At 37.8% G+C, this 19,247-nt stretch overlaps 1 protein-coding gene across 13 annotated transcripts in view; it reads right to left on the bottom strand.

The window, feature by feature from the left end:
* The window catches only part of PLPPR5 (phospholipid phosphatase related 5), a 413,822-nt gene that overhangs the window by 33,088 nt on the left and 361,487 nt on the right, over positions 1 to 19,247 (bottom strand). The window lies entirely within an intron of this gene.

Here is a 19,247-nt window from a genome sequence, read left to right as displayed (position 1 = left end):
CACTCACCCCAGCATTTACAGAAAAAGCAAAAGCCACTGCATAGGCCCTTGGAAAGGGTGGGACTGCAGCTTTCTAAAGCCCCAAGAATAAATGACTCTCAGACTTTGGAATCCAATGGAGTTTGTCCTGCAGGTTTTGGGAACTGTTTGGGTTCAGTGACCTCTGTGTGGCAATGAAAACATGCATCTTATGACTGTCCCAAGTTATTAGCAGCAGATAACTTGTTCCAAGTTTCACAGGCCCAGGGCAGAAGAGATTTTTTTGTCTTAGGGCAGACCATACTTGTAAGTGACTTTGATCAGATTTTGTACTGTTTTTAACTTTGTACAATATTTGTATTGTAACAGAGATGGTTTAAGGCTTTTGTGATATTGTGACAGGGTGAATGTATTTTGCATATGAAATGACTATGTCTTCTTTGGAATCCAGAGGATTGAATGTGCCTGTCTGAAACTATTATATACCCCAGAAATGCCATGCTTTAATCTTGATCCAATCTTGCAGGAGCAGCTATTTCTTTTAATCCTGATTCAATACCATAGGGTGAAATTTTTTTATTAGATCATCTTCAGGGAAAGGTAGCATGCCCAATTGTGAGTGTGATCTTTCAATTGTGCGTGTGACCTTTTGATTAGATGGAGATGTGACTCCACCCATTCAAGTTGGGTCTTGATAGTTTACTGGAATCCTTCAAAAAGGAAAACATTTCAAAGAAACTTCAGATGCAGACGTTTGCAGAATAGTTGCTTCAGAGAACACAAGACCCAAACATTTAGAGATGCCAGGCCCAGCAGAAGTCATCATGTGCCTTCCCATGAGATCCTAAGCAGGCCAGAACCCAGAGTTTTGTCCTGAAGGAACTAAGTGAAGGCCCATAGATGCTTAGAGAGAAAACCACGAAAACAGGTGCTGAAAGCCATGGAGCCCGGGAGATGCCAGCAGTAACTTCTCAGCTGATAGAGATGATCCAGATGGGATCAGCCCTTCTTGAGTGAAGGTAACCTCTTCTTGGTGCCTTAATTTGGACATTTTCATGGCCTTAGATCTGTAAACTTGCAACTTAATAAAGTCTCTTTTTAAAAGGCATTCCATTTCTGGTCTATTGCATTCTGGCAGTTTAACAAATTAATAGACCCCTAATCTTCCCCTCTTTATCTATCTATCTATCGATATCATTTTTATTCTATTATTCTTATGCCCATACACTGATTAAACACTGTGTCAGTCACAAGTTTTCACAATCACACAGTCACACCATAAAAAGCTGTATAGTTACACAACCATCATCAAGAATCAAGACTACTGGATTATAATTTGACAATTTCAGGTATTTCCATCTAGCTATTCTAATACACTGGAAACTAAAAAGAAATATCTACATAATGCATAAGAGTAACCTCCAGAAGGACCTCTCAACTCTATTTGAAATCTTATAGCCACCAAAACCTTATTTTGTTTCATCTCTTCTCCCCCTTTTGGTCAATCCCATGGTACCCAGGGCCAGGTTCATCCCTGGGAGTCATGTCCCATGTAGGGGGAAAGTAGTGAGTTTATTTATAGAGGTGGCTGAGAGAGAGAGGTCACATCTGAGCAACAGAAGAGTTTTTCTGGGGGTGACTCTTAAGCATAATTATAAGTAGGCTTAGCGTCTCCTTTGCAGGAATAAGTTTCATAAGGGAAAGCCCCAAGATCAAGGGCTTGACTTATTAAATTGGGAGTCCTAATGCTTGCAAGAATATCAGGAATTCTTGAGGTGGGGAAGTTTAATATTTCCACATTTTCCCCAGTTCTTCAAGGGGACATTGCAAATAAGTTTTTATGTTCTGCCCAAGATACACTTAGGTGTATCAGGATATTACATTAAACTGTACAAAATAACAATATCACATTTCTTACTCTAGGTTCCATGTAAATATGTTGCTTAAATCAACTGACCATACAGGTTAAATTAGATAGTGTGCTACAGAAAATATAAATTTTGTATGAAATAATCATCTCTTCCTTTGGTCTCACAGAGAGTTGGCTCATTATAGTTACTTCATATTAGTAAGACTATACAGTATTTGTCCTTTTGTTTCTAGCTAAATTTCACTCAACATAATGTCCTCAAGGTTCATCCACATTGTTGTATGCGTCATGACTTTATTCCATCTCACAGCTGCATAATATTCCATTGTATGTATATATCACAGTTTGTTTAGCTACTCACTCATTGATGGACATCTGGGTTGTTTCCATCTCTTGGAAATCATTCACTTGCCACTAAACATCAGTGTGCCAGTGTCCATTTGTGTCCTTACCTTCAATTCCTCCAAATATATACCTAGTAATGGGATTGTTGGATTATATGGTAATTGTATACTTAGCTTCCTGAGAAACTGCCGAACTGCTTTCCAGAGTAATTGCACCACTGCACATTCCCACCAACAGTGAATAAGTGTACCTCTTTCTCCAATATTTGTCATTTCCAGTTTATTTGATAATGGCTATTCTAGTAGGTGTGAAATGTTATCTCCTTGTGATTTTATTTCCCTAATAGCTAGTGAGTTGAGTATTTTTTCATACGCTTTTGAGCCATTTATATTTCCTCTTTGGAAAAGTGTCCAGTTGTTTTGCTTATTTTAAAAATTAGACTGTTCATCTTTCGGTTGTTCAGTTGCAGAAATTCTTTATATATTCTGGATATTAAACCCTTGTCTGATATGTGGTTTCCAGATATTGTCTACCATTGCGCTGGCTGCCTGTTTACTTTCCTGACAAAGCCTTTTGACATGCAAAGTCTTCAATTTTCAGGAGATCCCATTTATCTATTTCTTTTTTCATTGCTCATGCATTGGGTGTAAGGTCTAGGAAACCACTTCCTATCACAAGATCTTTAAGATATTTCCCTACATTTTCTTCTAAAACTTTTATCATCTTAGCTCTAATGCTTAGGTCTTTGATCCACTTTGAGTTAATTTGTGTATAAGGTGTGAGATAGGGGTCCACTTTCATTCTTTTGGATATGGATATCCAGCTCTTCAAGCACGATTTGTTGAAGAGGCTGCTCTGTCTCAGTTGAGTTGACTTGAATGCCTTATCAAAGATCAACTGTCCATAGATGAGAGGCTCTATTTCTGAATACTCAATTCAATTCCATTAGTCAGTATACCTATCTTTATGTCAGTACCATGCTCTTTTGACCACTGTACTTTGTAATATTGTGAGACCTCCCATTTCATTTTTCTTTCTTAAGTTATTTTTAGTTATTCACGGCACCTTGCCCTTCCAAATAAATTTGATTATTGGTTTTTATATTTTTGCAATGTAAGTTGTTGGGTTTTTTATTGGAATTACATTGAATCTATAAATCACTTTGGGTAGAACTGAAATCTTAACTATATATAGTCTTCCAATCCATGAACACAGTATGACCTTTCTTTTATTTAGGTCTTCCTTGATTTTCTTTTTAGCAATGTTTTTGGTATAGGTCTTTCTATGTATAGGTCTTTTATGTCCTTGATTAAATGTATTCCTAAATATTCATTTGGTTGCCATTGTAAATGAATTTTTTTCTTGATTTCTTCCTCAGATTTTTCCTTACTAGTGTATAGAAACACTATGGATTTTTGTATGTTGATCTTGTATCCTGCCTATTTGCTGAACTTGTTTATTAGCTCTAGTAGCTTTGCTGTTTTGGGGGATTTTCTACACATAGGATCATGTTATCTGTAAAAAGTGGAAGTTTTACTTCTTCCTTTCCAATTTGGATGTCTTTTTTTTTTGCTTAATTGCTCTAGGTAGCACTTCTAGCAAAATGATGAATTACAATGGTGACAGTGGGCATCCTTGTCTTGTTCCTGATCCTAAAGAGAGACCTTTCAGTATTTCTTCATTGAATATGATGTTAGCTGTGGGTTTTTCATATATTCCCTTTATCATGTTGAGAAAGCTTCCTTCTATTCTTATCCTTTGAAGTGTTTTCATCAAGGAATTAGGTTAAATGTTGTTAAATGCCTTTTTTGCATTGATCAAGATGATCATGTGGCTCTTCTGCTTTGATTTATTGATGTGGTGTATTACATTAATTGATTTTCTTGTGTTGCAATCCTTGCATACATGAAATAAATCTTACTTGGCCATGGTGTATAATTCTCTTAATGTGCTGCTGGATTCTATTTACAAGTACTTTGTTTAAGATTTCTGCATCTATATTCATTAAAGACATTGGTCTGTAATTTTCTTTTCTTGTAGTATCTGTGCCTGACTTTGGTATGAAAGTGATGTTGGCTTTATAGAATGAGTTAGATAGTGTTTCTTCTTCTTTAATTTTTTTAAGAGTCTGAGCAGGATTGGTATTAATTCTTTCTTGAATATTTTGCAGAATTCACCTGTAAAGAAATCTGGTCTTGGAAATTTCTTTTTTGGAAAGTTTTTGATGACTGATTCAATCTCCTTACATGTGACTGGTTTGTGGAAGTCCTCTATTTTTTCTTGAGTCAGTTTTGGTTCATGATTTTCTAGGAAGTTGTCCATTTCACCAAAGTTGTTCAGTTTGTTAACATATAGTTGTTTATATATCTTTTCATTTTCTCCTTTATTTCTGTGGGGTCAGTAGTAATGTCTTCCAACTCCCCATTTCTGATATTTTCTATTTGCATTTTTTTTCTCTCTTTTGTCAGCTTAGCTAAGATATTTCAATATCTTAAATATATTGTATCACTGCTTTCTCACCTCCATGGTTTCTGCTGAGAAATCTGCAGATAGTCTTATCAAGCTTCCCTTGAACATGATGGAGTGCTTTTTTCTTGCTGCTTTCAGAATTCTCTCTCCGTTTTTGACATATGGCAATATGATTAGTAAGTGTCTTAGAGTAGTTATCTTCAGAACAATTCTGGTTGGGGTACACTGCATTTCTTGGATCTGTAATTTTATGTTTTTCATAAGAGTTGGGAAATTTCCAGTAATTATTTCCTCCATTATTCTTTCTGCCCCTTTCCCTCCTCTTCTCCTTCTTTGACACCCATAGTATGTATACTCATGTGCTTCATGTTGTCATTAATTTCCTGAGATTCTTCTCATATTTTTACATTCTTTTTCCTATCTGTTCTTTGGTGTGTAGGATTTCAGATGCCCTGCTCTCTAGTTCACTAATCTTTTCTTCTGCCTCTTTAAAAGCCACATGTTTGTGCTTCCTAGTGTGACATGATTTTTTTCCTAATGTATAGGCATCCTTGGTTAGTTTATTCTGGAGGTCATTTTCTCTTTTACCTAGGGTTTTCCTGTTGGTTAACTTTGTTCTCTATATGTTCTTTGACAGTCTATTCATCTTATTCTAGATCTCTAGCATAGCTTCTGTTTAACTGAGCAGAATTTTTCGACTCTTGTTTTTCTGGTTCTTACCATACCAAACAGTATCTACCTCAATTAGACTTTCCAATACAAGACAGGCTCAGGAAGAAGGTGCAATCACTTTTGAGGTTCCCTGTGGATGATACCTAACAGAGTGCCAATCTTTTCTGTGAAGCTTCTTGATTCTGTGCATTTCCTATTCTGCCCAGCATACAGCATTTGTGAGTATACAGTTCTCCACTGGCATAAAGTGGTACTGTGCCATTAATTCTCAGCAGATCCCATTCCTGCCAGGGACATGGTTGAGACAGAGGCTGAGGTAGAAGGCAGTCTTAAATTGCTTCTGTTTTCCAGCCCTTGGAGTGTGAAGTGTCTGAATGAGAGCTGCCACTTGTGTTGGGCCCTGCCCCACCCTTTTCTTGGGGAAGATATGTCCTTTAGTGAATTATATCCTTCACTTGACTAGTTACTTTTGTCTCTGACATAACTTAACTCCATCCTTTGCCTGTGGTAATATTGACAACTGAAAAAACCTCAGGCATTCTTTAATGGGCTGCTAAAAAGTAAAAAAAAAAATTTCCATTTCAGAACTTGTCCCCAGCACCCTGAGTTCACCAATCAAGAGCCAGTGTTGGCAGCATTGGTACCCAAGTCTACTGCCCCTTTTCCTCGGGCACAGACCTTTTTCAGTATTCTGAGCTCAGCCAACTCCAAAAGCCTCTTTTTTTGTTTGTTTGCTTGTTTTTGCTTTTTTTTTTCCATCAGCCCTGCCTCCTTTCTGCCAGGAAGAGACCTCCAGTTTCTTTTCACATTTGCTTGGGTTTATCTCCTCAGAGCTTTTGTTCAGCAGTCTGAATTGTTAATTATACCTGCAGTTGGAGCTTGTTTGAGCTACCTTTCCTTCCTCCTAGTAGAGACTACTTCTTTCTCCCATGGGGAAGTGACTTCAAAACAGCCAGCCTTGCCTGTGGGGGAGGGGTACCAACCTCCACATTTTGGGATACTTTACTTACAGTTCTGTGCTGTGATCTCAGCCCTTCTACCCATCACATATTGGTGTACAATGTGTGTCTTGTCTTCCCCAAACAGTTTTTTCCAGGCAATTCCTGGCTACTTACTAGCTGCCCTACATGATGAACTGAATTCCATACCTCCCTACAGTGCCATCTTGCCCCACCCAACTACAATTGCTTAATTTTATTAAGATGTGGAAAATTCTCTGAAAGGTTGTACCAGTTATCTCTTTATCTTAATTGAGGGCAAAGACAACACAGTTAAGAATTCTTATATAAAATGTTTAAAAAGTCTAACATACAGCAAATATTTATCAAATGGCATCTATTAGTATAATAGTTATTCTTCATTACTGTTATTATATAAATTATATGGAAGGAAGTCACCAATTTTTCCTTAGAATCACATCCAAATGTTTAATATCTTCTCTGAGACTACTCACATTATGGAACTGGTTTCCTATTGGTAAAAATGCTGGTAGGAAAAAGCAAGAGACTGTTTTTGCAATCCTGAGTCTGCCTGAGTCTTCATGTCCTTTGGTAGTTCTCCAAGTCTCAGTTTTCTCAATTAGAAAGTGAAGAGGCTACCATAGACTAAGTTAGCTCCATTTTTTTTGATTGGCAAATGTATGACAATTTCAGCAAATGTTCAAAACTAAATTCAAAATCTGCCCATTTCCTGACTCCACTCCAAAACTTGACCTTCTTTTTCTGGACCCTCTGAGGGAAGTACAGGATCCCTCAATTATTTGCAGAAGCCTGAAAACTTTTACACCTCTTATATTCAACCTATCACTCAATCTGCTCAATTTTACTCCCTAAAAATCTTAATTTCTTATATCTGTTCCATTTTATCACCATTACCAACATCAAAGACCAAGCAACCACTATCTCTTGCCTGGATTCCTGAATGACTTCCTAAGCAGTCTGCCTGGATCCTGTCTTGTCCCTCTTCCATTCATTTCCTACAATGATGTGAGAATGGTCTTTCTAAATGCAAAATGCAAACAGGATACTCCTGAAAAGCATTTTGTGACTTGGCTTCCCTTTTTTTTTAAATAAGTATAATCTCTGGCCCACCTGTGCAGCCTTCCTTTACTCAGTTCCCTAAATACCACTGTTTCACTTCTTTCCCTTTGGAATATCCCTCATCTCCACCCATTTTTGGATATTACATCTTATCTATTGTATCTTATCTGAGTGCTCCTCAAGGAAATCTTCCCCCAAACCCCCGCCCCATCCTCAGGTTAGTATAGCTTATTTCGTTGTTGTTGGTTTGTTTTTGTTCATACGGAATTGTGATCCTTTTGATAAAACCATGTATTTCAGTATGAAATTAAACATTCATTAAAGTAATATGTTGATTGATGAATATCACTCTTCCAAGGTTGTAATCTCCATGGAAGCAGAGATCCTGACACTTTTTGTTCACCATTTTATTCCCAATGCCACAGTGAATAAGATTAATGAATAAGCACAATCCATTTCTAAAATTCTGAAATTTTCTGATGTGTCTATATAATTTAGTTATTTTCTCTGAAAAAACTGTTTTTACATTAATGTCTTCCACATGTATGAAGTTGTCCTCTTCTATAAAGATAACACTAGTAAGTAACTCCTATACAGATATTCCTGTTTTTTTCTAGTAGTGATAATACATTAATCTGATTCATGTGTAATGGTTTCTTTCTGTCCTTGTGACAAATGAAACATCACTATTGCAAGGGTTAAGTACAAGGGCTTTGTGGGCAGACAGATCTGGCCCTTAACCTTGGGCTCTCATTTACTAATTCTGTGAAAGTGGTCAAACTGAGGCAGTTAGATAGGGTACGAGAGAGGGGAAGGACCCTAATACCCATAACAAGAAGTTCCTTTTGGATCTTGCCTTTGCACACCTAGCCCTCACTCAGATCCATACTTGAAATGAACCAAAGAAAACTGCAGTTTCATTAATCTCTTATTAGCATAACTAAAGAGGGGAGGGCCCTCCAAGTCCTTATAATGCAGGAATCCCAGCCTCAGAGGGCTTCTCCTTTGGAGAATGCCTGTGCTCACATAGCTAATGCATCTAGTTTCGCTACACATTAACTTTTAGGCTATTGACTGGTCATTGAATTCTTTCCTATGATGGCGCCAACTGCGAGTTGAGGTCTTGACCTCTCTAAGAATTCCCAGAGCTCTTAGGCATCAAAACTACCTAATATAACCAAACCTCAGTTTCTTTTTACCTGCAAAATGAGAATAATAACTGCACTTTTCTTCCTTAGTTAAGAGGAAGAGGCTGTTAGCAGCTAAAAATTTGCTGAGCTGCCTTTTCTTTTTATATAATTGTATTGATATATCTTCACACACCATCCATCCAAAGTATACAGTGGTTCACAATATCATCACATAGTTGTGTATTCATTAACATGATCACTTTTAGAACATTTGCATTATCCCAGAAAATGAAATTAACAGAAAAAAAGAAATCCCAACCATCCCACATCCCTTACCCCTTCCTCTTATTGAACACTAGTATTGCAATCTACCCAATTTTAAGACTTACAATAGAGGTAGAATAGCCACATCTTGAACAGGATTATTTTTTCTTTGTCTTGACCAAACTGGTGGCCTTGATCTTCACACACTCCTACCTGCTCCCTCCCTGGTCCTAACTACTTTGAAACTAATCTTTAAGCCATGGAATTGCAGAGAAAAACAACCCAGATGGCAGGAAAAAGAAGACAACTTCAGGTACTCGTTATTCCAAGTTAGCAATCTCACCCCTAACCTCTTCCACCCCTTTTTCATTGGAAGGCTTACTGGGACTTTTCCTTTGCCCTTACCCTGATATAAAACTCAACTACCACCCACCCTGCCTTCTTTGGAGTTGAGTTCAACTCGTTCTCTCCAGCCATGGTAGCTATAAGTAACGTCATCCTTATCTGTTTCACACAGAGCGGTAGAGTTTTTCTTTGACAGTTTATTGGTGGCCTGATGGATAGTATCAGATTCCTCACGGGACAACGAGGACCCTAGATGCACACTTCTACAGTGAGTCAGACCCTTTGCTAAACTAGTTTTCCAGACTGTCTGTTGAAGCACAGAAAGGACTTGCCTTTGATTCTTTGAGAGCACTCTTTTCATATTAGATTCTATAGACTGGGGATTCACTCCTTGACTCACTCAGTTTGAATGGGGCCTTTCCTCACTCCTTCCTCCCTGACCCCTTCTCCTGAGTAGGATTTTCTTCCTAGCTAAGCTCTGTAAAACAAGAAATTTCCTGGAAGGAAGTTTTTTGTTCTTTTGACCCCATCCACAGAGCTGAACTCTTCCTGGTTCTTTTTGTAAGGGCTCTGTCTTCTCTGTTTGTTGATATCTGATTTACATTTTGGTTTGTTGTTCTGGTGATTCCCTTCAGGAGGGGACACATTCAGTCTTTTAATTCTCCTTCATTAAAGACTACTGTTTATTATATACTTTGCTACAGCGGTTCTAATACTGACTGCCTTCTTTCTCCAAAGCATGAGTTCACTATGGACTCCCCAGAACTACACTGGCCTCTTTGAGAAATTGTGTCTCCCCCAAACTGGATGATTTAAGACCTCTGTTTTCTCATCACCCTGCACTCCTCCTTCCTTCTTTGGACCACTTCCCAACCTTCCTTTTAACCCCTTTGAATCCTTTCCCTTCCTAGTCCGGTCCCTCAACTCCCTATAATCAATTCAACTTCAGGCCCTGTCTCCCTCTTGGATACTCTTTGGTGGCTCAGGGACACTAAAATCAACCATCCAGGGTTGAAAATGTTAATCGGAAACAGATCATATATCGTATCCACTCAGATGGATTTTGGAGACTCCCAGGGAGCTGCTTGGTCTCTCCTCAATCCCTCACTCAAAGTTTAGTCCACAGCCTCCATAAAATTACACATCAAGGCAAAGAAAATCTTAAAGGTCTCCACAGATACTGGGAGGAGGGTGTGGGAGAGGGGAGGAGGGGAAAAGGTTTAGCCCTCATATTAAACAAGCAATCTCAACTTGTCCTGTCTTCCAGGAACACAAACAACTCCGACAAAAAATACAAAGTGAGACAAAGATAAAAATCCAGCTCTTTTACATAAACATGTTTCTGTGCTTACATATGACTCACGGTTAAAAAGTTTTAAGTAGAAGCTAGAAACTCTATTTGTGTCTGCCTGTATGTTTACGAATGCATGTATGTCACATTTGTTGTACAGGTATATTTTCCTACCTCTAGAAGGCGTTACCAAATTACCTTATAAAATTCCTTAAAAGAGCTCTATTCAAATTGGCTTAAATATAAATAAGGATTTGTATAAATTATATAGTCCTAAAATCCTAAGAATTAAAGGAACTGAATTTGAAATGCTTCCAATGTAAAAAAACAAAACAAAAAAAAAACTATACTTATAAAAAACTAACACAAATATTTAAAAAATTCAAGTTTGCATAATTAAGGTAGATCTTTGGCAAATGGGATTTAATTGTTTTCTGAGGTATAATAAAAGAATGTATTTTTATTCAATTTAGGCCTATTCTTCCTAAACTTACACAGTTTTACCAATCAAATAAGCTAGCATTATAACTAGTAGATATTTAAGATGAAAAAATATTGTAATTTTGCATTTAATCAAATTGAATCATTATTCTGACAAAGTTTATTTCAACAGTAATTTTGTTTTATAGGAATTCAGCCTAAGAGAGATTTCAAGATTTTTTGATAATTTAAAACATTAAGCATATGCTAAGTCATCTTTGCAAGGTATGCAGGATATGTTTTTGTTAAGAAAGAAGAGGGTAGTTCTTCCCTAAAGTAAAATGACATTTGTTGCAGGATAAGAAAGAGAAAAGGGCAAGATTAAATTTTAATGGATATAAGAAGTTACAGAAAATCTGTGGAAAAGGAATTTTATTTCTTGTCAAAGATGGGTAAAATTTAATGGATATATTTATAAGAACTTTTATAGAGCTTTAGTATCAAATAATATATACTAATGCAAAAACAGAATTTTTCTTTGTTAAAATAAAAACAAAATTCTTGATTATTGATCTGCTCTTAATAAGAGGTTATAGAAGGTTTTCTTTACCTTTTGAGTAATTGGCCTAGAATGCAGAGATTTTACACCTTATCAGAATAATTCCCTGTAATTTATGTTGATTTTATCATGTCCTTGATAATTTAAGAGAATCAGGTCCTCTCAATTTTAAAAGAATTAACATTTTTCTAACCTGTTACTGTATATAATTGCTTTTAAAGGTTTTTTTTATTATCATGTTAGAGAGCCGAGTATTGTTTCACAGTGACCCATAGATCCTATTTAATTAAGTATTCAATTCTCCTGACAACTTTTGACATTTTGCCTTCTCCAAGTCAAATCCTAAATGATTTATCTTCTTGACCTAAGACTATCTTTGGGATTTTCCAGAGAGCCCCTGGAAAATCACAAAGGATTTCTTCTTTCACCTTGTAAAAGGAAAGGTAAAACCTAAAAATAATTAGGTTTATCTGATTTGTTATGAATTGCATGAAAGTGTATTTTTCCTTTCCTAGGAAAAACCTATATGGATAAAATGTTATTAACTGAAGTATTTTAGAAATTGTACAAAGTTCCTAGAGATTTATCAGTGTCCTCACCGTCCATGGTTTGTCCTGGTACTTCCTTGCCTGATATTAGACATTAATACTATGATATCAGTCACAATTTCAGTTATTTTAAAGAATGTTATATGTCACAGAAACATCAAAATTTCCTTGTCAGTTGCACTGTTTTTATTATGTGCCTCTTCAGACATTTCACTGTTGTAAAACAGTAATAAGTTAACAATAACCATTTGAATCTTTTGTCATCGACAAATAGTTGCTGATTGCTTGTTTGTCTTAACTCTGATACTTCCCTAAAGGTGCCTCGAGTCAGTTACAGACTGGAGTGCTTCATCTTCAGTCTCAAAAATACCTGGAAAGGACTACACCACGACCCTTGTGCACAGGCTTCTAATGGTATTATTTAAATAATGTTGAGATCATATAACTGAACTGAGTCAAAATTTCCAGGACTCAAGTGAAAAAACTGATGGGTTCATGAGATTGCTAACACAATGAAACAGAGCAAGAATAAACTACATAGAACTGAATCATCTGGAAAAGGATGATTATGGGTTTCGTTAGAGATATTGCCAATACTTTAATGTTCTATTTTCTGAATATGATAACCCTTCCCCTTTTACCATGAGCTATCTACAGTTCATAACAATTTAGTTGATGTGTACTTTTTTTTTTTTTTTAAAAAAACATTGGCAGGCACGGGGAATCAAACCTGGGTCCTCTGGCATGGCAGGCGAGAACTCTGCCTGCTGAGCCATGGTGGCCTGCCCAATTGACTATACTTTTGGTGACAAATTGAAACATTTATCTTTGTATCCTGCCTAATCCCTCCAGAATTCAAAAGTTCTTTAGTTACCCTATTTTCATGTCAATGTAATCAATCACTTGCATATGTTCAATGAGAATCTGTCCTTCTTGTTAACAGTACATAACTGGAAACACTGACTGTATAACCAAGACTTTTAAGGAAGTAGGACATCTGTAAGCTACTGTTGACTTCAATGGAGCCAAGTGCTCACAGAGTTGTCTTGGGAAAACCAGCCTGGTCCCTGGCTTACAGGGCTCTCAGCCTTAAAAGTGAGTAAAAAACCACTTCCTGGCAAGCCCAGGAACCATACAATTTGGGGAAGAACTTGAGGAGAAAGAAATTCACTCAAATTTTTAGGCACTACAGGTGAAATCTGGTGGTGAGTACTTGGCTGGGATTCCTAGCCTGGAGAGGCTTTTAAAAGTTCAATCCGAGATTCCTTAGAAAAATTTCCAACAAAGAAATCTTAAAAATGCCTATATGGGGAGGACAGTGGTGGCGCAGTGGCAGAGTTCTCACCTGCTGTGCCAGAGACCCGGGTTCGAGTCCTGGTGCCTGCCCATGCAAAAAAATTTAAAAAAAAGAAAGAAAGAAAGAAAGAAAAAAAATGCCTATATAGCAAGTTACCATTTTTGCTGTGCCTCTATAAATAATCAGGCCAAATCTGATTGAACTAACCTTATTTTATAATCAAGAATAATCTTTCTTTGGGATTATCTTTGATCAAAAGAGAGATGATTATGGAGATAAATTTTATATTTCCATAAACAATTATAGCACACGCCTGGATTATCAAAAAATTTTACTCTTGTTCATCATCTTTAAGCTACTTTACATCTCTTTGCTATCTACCTGTAAATTGGACAAAATCCTGTCATCTTGTATATTTTGTCAACCCTTACCAATTTTCCAATCTTCCCAGTTTCCTTCAATATCTGGCTGCAACTCCCCAAACTAATGTTTTCAATTTTCCTTCCATCCTCCCGACTTGATGTCACTGACAATGAAAATCTAACTGCCTAAATCCTTTTGAGACTCTAGGTTATCTACCAGCCAGTCTTTCCCCAGGATCTAAAAGGGCATGGGAAACTAAAGCCTGACAACTTGATATATATCTCAAAGGACACAGTATAGCATGTGTGAGCTAGATTTCTCTCTGGGCAAGCCACTTTTAAGTCACTGAAGAAGTTGAGTAAGAGGCTCAGGTCCTGCATGCCCTTATCTGAGAGATAACATGACTATGACCAGCATCACAAAAAGCATCCACATTTTAGCTTCAAGAAACTCAAAGAGCAAGTGTTACGAAAGCAAGAGACTTTTACCCGTTGGCCTCAAGTATCACTACAACCTTCTGTATTAAGGTTTCATTTTTTTCTTTTTCTAACATCCTTCTTTTATGATGCCTGACCCTACAATAACTTACCTTTTGCACAGTCTCTCAAGAAATTATTCAACTTGTCCTCTACCAACAACAAAAAAGGCTAAGCCAAATGACTAATCATCCAAAACTTGATGATTTTCTTGAACAAGAGGAGGGACTGACCAAGATTTTTATTCTCTGTCTTAACCAAGTTTTCAGTCTTGCTCTTCAGGCACCACTAACTATCCCTCCCTGGGCCTGAACACCTTGAAACTAATCTTACAGTTGTGGGATTGTACTGTAGGGGGAAAAAGAAGACAACTTGAGATACTACCTATTTCAAGTTTCCAGTCTTGCCCCCAATCTCCCCAAGCCCGACTTTGCCAAATGGTTTTACTGGGACTTTTCCGTTGCCCTTTCCCTCCCTATAAAACTCAACCACCCCGCTGCTTCCCTTCGAGTTGAGTTCTACTTTCTTTCCAGGGTCTGGTACATAAGAGGTGGTCAGTAAATAGTTGATGGATGAAAGAATAAATGAGCGAAAGGATAAGGACTTGCTTTATTTACTTCCCAGAGCTAATTACTTGGTATCTCCATTTATAGGTAGCTATAAGTAAAGCCGCTCTTGTCTGTTTCACAATGTCCAGTACAGTTTTTCTTTGACAAAATCTCAATGGTCTACTGTGAGGAGTAATTGAGTTAATGTACAAAAGATCATTCAAATTACCATTATCATTACTATTATTATGGTATCTATAATAACGCAACAAACTACTACTGTGGCTTAATAAATGTGGACTATACTAATTAATGTTGTTATATGCATCTTTTCTGGAAGTGCTTTGAAGCTCACATACATTTTTATAAAATACTATTAATCACTCTGTTGCTCAATTACTATTTGTTTTGTATCTTACTAAGGATGGGGATTATGCTTTCTAAACTTGAGGAGTATGTATATGGGATAAGAGTGATGACTTAGCACAGGACTTAATTCCTTGTTAGACTGTAACTACAAATGCTGTAGAATTTCAGGAAAATGGGGATACCAAGTAATTAGTATATTTCCCAGAGAGGTTGGAACTTGCCAGAACTAAATTTCAAATGCCTGAGGGATTTGAATATAGTAGTCAAAGGTGAAGAACATGTTAGCAAGTGCTTTCTCTCCTGCCGGTCCTGGGTTGCACTTATTACATAAGTCATTCATTGCATTTAACCCACAAAAGAGCTCTGGGAAGTAAATAAAGCAAATCCATGTTCATTCAATCATTCATCAACTACTTACTGAGCACCTCCTATGTACCAGACCCTGTTTTATATACCAGGGATACGCAGTGAACAACACAAATAAAAGCCATCTTCACAAGGGAGGTTTCATTATAATGGGGTTGCTAGTAGTAAACAAGACAAAACAAAAACAGAAAACTAAAGAGAATCATTATGTGTGGTATATTAAAAGTTGAAATGTTCCTGGTGCCTGCCCATGCAAAAAAAAAAAAAAGCTGAAATGTTCCATGGAGAAAAGTGGGATAGGGAATTAAGAAGGTAGTCCTTGGAGAGGGGTAGCTTTTAAAAATACACATCAGGTAAAGCTTCACCATTTTAAGAATGAGTAGCTAAGTATCTAGTGCCTGGTCATACAGTAGCAAGTAGCAAAAGCAGGATTCAAACTTCAGTTTGTCTGACTCCCAACTTCTGTTTTGCTCCCTAAAATATATAGAAAAGAGGGCATCCCCCTGAGGCAAATGTATAGGATGGAGACATCTGAGAAGAAAGAAACTGGCTGGATTCAAAGTAGAGGGTTTACACTGTTAAGAGGGAAATATTAGCTTAGCCAAGAAAAGTATAGCCAGAAGATCAAGGTCCCAGAAGTTCAATGGAAGTGTCTAGATTTGATGCAGTAGGAAAGAGGTTTTGCTTTTGCTCTTGTTTTATTGTTATCAGTGAGTTATATTATAAATAAGATGTGTACAGAAGTAGAATGTGGGGTATTTGAGGGAGAGTCTGAAGGGGGCAGACAGCTGGGAACCTATGGACATAATGGAGGTGAGGAGCAGTGATCTCTAGAATTGAGGGATTATGGTCATAATGGCAAAGAAATAGGACATGGAAGAAATATTTTCATAGTGAAAATGAACTGGGCCTAGATGAATCACCGAGTGTAGGGGATGAATGAGGAGAATGAGTCAAAGGCAAATGCTGAGCGCTGAGGCAGGATGACTGGGAGGTAAGGATGCCTCGCACGGAGACCCAGAGGTCTGGAGCAGCATTCATTTTATTTTGGAATCATTTTAGACATTGGAGTCTTGCACACACTCCAAGACAACTGGAAACAGCGATTGGATATTGCACAGCAGAACTGGAGACACTGCCCAAAAGAAATGTTCTATTTAGTTGCCCAAATGAAAAACCTGGAAGTCATCACGGATTGCCCCTCCCCTTTATCCTCATCATCTCCAGCCTTTGATTAGGCTCCGCACCATTCCATTACCTAAATCCCTCTCAGACATTCTCCCTTCTTTTTGTATCTACTGATGCCCAACTTGTGCCATTCTGTTTCCCTTGTTCCCTATCTCCTCTTTCTTTACCTGGAAGTTTATTTTCCGCCAATCATGTTTCCAAAACATAAATCTTATCCTAGGGTAAAAGGAACCAAGAGGAGGCAAGGTAACATTTACAAAACTCATTTCCTTCATTCATATGGCTGTTTACTAAACATTCAGTATTTCGTTTAATCTTTATTAGTTCTTCCAGTGACTCTTTAAGGAGGGTGTTACTAGCCTTATTTTAAAAAGTAAGAAAGTGAGGCTCAGAAAGGTTAAGTAAATAGTTAAATGGCATACCAGGAGCATGTGAAGGAGCTGGGATTCAACCAAGCTGTTTTTCTGTTTCAACTCACTTAGTTGAGACTTTAGTCTGTCAGTTGCTCCTGAATCATCTACATTTTTAAACAAAAACCCAAATTATTTTTATAACATATGTCACTTTAGGATACCCCCCATGCCATTCACACTGGATGACAGGTGCCATTCCAGGCCTGCGACAACATCTCATGCACAATGGGTAAATGCATGTTTAGTTCTCATATGGTTAAGGTATTATTTTCACATTATCCTTTTTTAAGGTCATTTCCTTGGGGGTGTGGGCATGCTCATTTGAAGGACCATTATGGAATCTTTTGAATACACCCAGGAGGAGGGTCTTGAGTCCCAAGGGGATGAGTTATTTAACTCATCTTCACCACAAGGTTGCCACCCTGGGAAGTGACTGGGAAGATATGAGGGTTCTTGATTTTGCCTCACAAGGTGTCAAAATGGTCACAGGAAGTAAAAGGAAGACGGCAGCTGTCACAGGGAGATGGGCAGTGCCAGTGAAGATGCCAGAGAAGATGTTCTGGACTATGGAGCTGAAATGCAGTTACATATGACACTAGTGCCGTGAAACTGCGACTGTTGGCATGCTCGTAGCCATGCCTGTGATTGTTTTCTTAGGATTTGTCTAAGGCTTCGTTTGGTTTATTTTTGCTTCTAATGTCAACTCGTTTCAAATGGTAAAGTGAAGGTTTGGTCCAAAACTGGGTCCCAGTTTTCATGAGGCTACAGGACATCTCTGGGAGAGAGTGAGGTGGACCTAAGTATGCCACTGGAATCAGAAGGAGCGATACCAAGAAAAGAAAGAAACACAGGGGTTAGAGCAGACGTGACTATATGATCACTACTTCCCAATAAGAGGTTCAAGAGCAAATAAAACTTTTTACAATGCCTGGTACATAAATTATGCTCAAACATTTACTTGGTAGCTAGAAAAGCACATATGTAGTTTTGCTCACTGGCTATTAATTAAAGGAGGCTGAGGAGGGAAAGTTGTATAAGAAGCAACTGCCAATTTAAATGTAATCAAAATGGAAATAAATGATTTCTTACATTATAATGGTTCGATATGTTTTATTTATAGTTTACACATTTTTTCCATCTGGATAAAACATGATATACTCATATTTACAATGGACTGATTAATTCTAAAGCCAGACTAAAATATATTTTCCAACAATTAAAACTTATCAATACCATTCAAAGAGATTTTATAATAAGAGTATAGATAGCAGGCTCATGCCATTGAAAGTCACTATGTGTGCCCTTCCGTTTTGTGTAAAATTGATTTGAGATAACATTTTCTTAGAAGCTACCCCTGACGTTGCTGAAGTGACATGGCTGCTCTCACAACTGAGTTTCCCTTGTTACAGAGCTTTGTGGCTCACGGAGAGTATGGGGTGAGGCACTAGGGTATTTTGCGATGCCCAAGATGCTCCAGGATACAAACTTCCCTGAGGAAGTTTAAAAGTTTAAAAATTTTTCAAACCACTCACAACCCAGTTTTAAGGACTAGCTAGGGGTGACCATTAGGGAAATCACAGGAGCCTATTCAGTGGCCATTACTGGACCTCACTTACCTCCACCTCCTTCTCTGGGGAAATCACAAACATGTGCTAAGTGGTCCTCCTCAGACTTTCCACTACTCCTACCTCCTTGTCTGTTGTGTGCCTTTCCACAACCTAGGGGGAATTGACATCTTTGACATCTAATAGAAAAGCCCAGTAAGACCTTCAACCCAGACACCAGATGCATATCAGAGCAGGAATTGCTGGTGACAGGCGCCCGTTCCCCCGAGGTGGATAAGCCCATGCTTGATATGGATTTGTCTCTCTCCTCCAACGGCAAGTATGGTGAGCAGAGCTGTCATCTACCAACTGAGATCCCAAGCTCTTTGAGCTACCTTTGAGAGCAGGTGCGGTGGGACTCCTCCCCCGCTCTTTGGGACTTTTTTGTGCTGTGTAAGTGACAAGGAGATTATTTGCCCTTTCTGGACTCCTTATGGTGTGCTAAGGAATAAAGAGATCATTTGTGGAAAGTTTCGGCCTGTGTTCCCATGATGCACCATTGTAGCATCCTGCTCCACACAGAGGGAGTTTAGCCCTGTTTCATTTTAAAGGAAAATATTTGTATCCCCCTTAACTGCAGAATTTATATATTTTTCACCTCAAATGAATTAATTAAAAACTACTCCTGATGTTGCTGAAGTGACATGGTTGGTTAACTGAATTAATTAAAAATTCAGTAATATCTAAATATA

Source organism: Tamandua tetradactyla, chromosome 11 (assembly GCF_023851605.1).
Source record: "Tamandua tetradactyla isolate mTamTet1 chromosome 11, mTamTet1.pri, whole genome shotgun sequence".
NCBI lineage: Eukaryota > Metazoa > Chordata > Mammalia > Pilosa > Myrmecophagidae > Tamandua > Tamandua tetradactyla.
This window is presented reverse-complemented; position numbering and strand designations above follow the sequence as displayed.